This window comes from Poecilia formosa, unplaced genomic scaffold (genome assembly GCF_000485575.1).
Source record: "Poecilia formosa unplaced genomic scaffold, Poecilia_formosa-5.1.2 Scaffold624, whole genome shotgun sequence".
Classification (NCBI taxonomy): domain Eukaryota; kingdom Metazoa; phylum Chordata; class Actinopteri; order Cyprinodontiformes; family Poeciliidae; genus Poecilia; species Poecilia formosa.
Window position 1 is genome coordinate 101,171 of NW_006800563.1, and position 2,021 is coordinate 103,191.

Consider the following 2,021-nt stretch of genomic DNA (forward strand, 5'->3'; position numbering starts at 1 on the left):
GCGGCCTGTACAAGAACTAAATTGATTATCTTTCTAAGATTAGAGAATGCGGATTTTAATCAGTTGTGCTATGTAATCTGGAATTTACGGTATTTTAATGGAATCACAAGTGTAGAGCATCTGTTCTATTCCCAAATGTGAGATCGGGTAAACCGTGTACTGTAGAGATCTGAAATTTGGTACGTAGGTAGATCCACTTGAACGCCGACAAAATATATCTTGGATGTATGCCCGAAAATGTACAGGGAGGCAGCCATTTTGGGTCAAAGGGAAAATTTTGACCATTTTTCACATTTACACACCTCAAACTTTAACAAACTCCTCCTAGAGATTTTTAGCTATCGACTTTATTTTTTTGTCATTATGCAGATAAGGCATGGGGCATAAAAAGTTATCAAAATTCTGAGTTTTTGAGCACATTTACGGAGCCTGGAAAAATGGCAAACTTGGTGTACTCACTAAAGCAAACAAAACACTATTACTTTCAGACACAATGGCCAGGTTGCACCAAATATAGTACAAGTGATCCAGATTGGATGCCCGACAATCTTATGTGGTCCTATGCTGATATCATATAAGCCTCTGACCCTCACCTGAAGCTAATCAAGATGATCTCATGTCAGGATAAGAAGTTGGTCTGACTTGTTTTAAAACGTAGAGTTTTTGGTGGAGGGCAGTAAATCAGAAGTGACACTGTTGACATACTCTAAATTCCACATATTTTAGCCAAGCTTCACCAAGCTCACTGTGATCGATTATAGTCCACTCACCAACAGGGAGTGGACTACGCAGCCCAGTTGAGAGGAGGGGCGGGGGGGTCCACAGCGCCCAATAGAAATCTTAAAAAGGAAAAAAAAAATCAGATCCAAACCATACTGTGACCAACAATCCTAAAATTTAGTATACATATGTACCTTGACAGGATCCACAAAAAAGTCTTCTGGAGATATGGTCCAAACCCAACAGGAAGTCGTCCATTTGGAATCAAAACCGCCATTTATTCTTTTTTAAATTTATTGTATCTGCTCAAACTCCCCCTACAGCTTTTGACATACCAACTTCAGAATCACTAAGCATAGTCTTGAGGCATTGAAGGTCAATAGTTATCAAAATTGCTTTCTTACATCAAAGCATGTGGGCATTTTTGATAAACTTTGGAATAAAAAAGTTTCTCTGCCGGTAGATAATTGTATTGCTGCTGTCTAGCTACAAAAAAGGGGTTGAGTTTGCTGTCAAACTCCACTCCTTTCCACCACTGAAATGGGTGTAGTGGAACTCTCTGCGCCCTGGAGGGTGGTAGGGTGTGATGTTGAAAATTGAATAAATGTTTTTTTTTCCTTCCAATTTTTTGTACAATAGGTCTTTTCCTGGAATTATTTCCTCAAACCATGTCCCGGTAAAGAAGATGAAACATAATCTGCATTTAAGCTGTTGTTGAAATTTAGAAAAACAGTTCTTTAATGTTCCGGTTGTCTTTACTCAAATAATATATAGGTAAATGTTGAATTAAACACAGAGAACTTGTAACATGGCAATCAATGTTCAGAGATGTTGCCTTTACACTGTTTGCTCTGATTCATGGATATAGGCAGTAGGAAATATGCAATGAAATGTGTTTTTTATCCAACATTTTATTGTGTACGTTTGCATGAGTTGGAAATGTTTTTAGTCCATTTGAAAATAAGATGCAAAAGTCAAAATAACACTATTTATTGTAATAATATAAGTTCTAAAAAAAAAGTACCATCATACATCCTAGACACCTTCTAGAAATCTGGATACTGCTGAAAAAATGTAAATTGGCCACAGCCATCACCACCTAACAATGACTCTACACAGCAAAAAGTCCAGTGTTAATTTAACTCCTACAGAGTTGATTTTAACATTTTTTTGACGTTTATATAGTCCACACTCATGAATGTTAAATTAACTCTTTCAAAATAGTTACAATTTTAACACTTTATCAGAGTTACCTATTTAACTCACAAAACGGGGATCATTTAACACTGTGGGATACAATG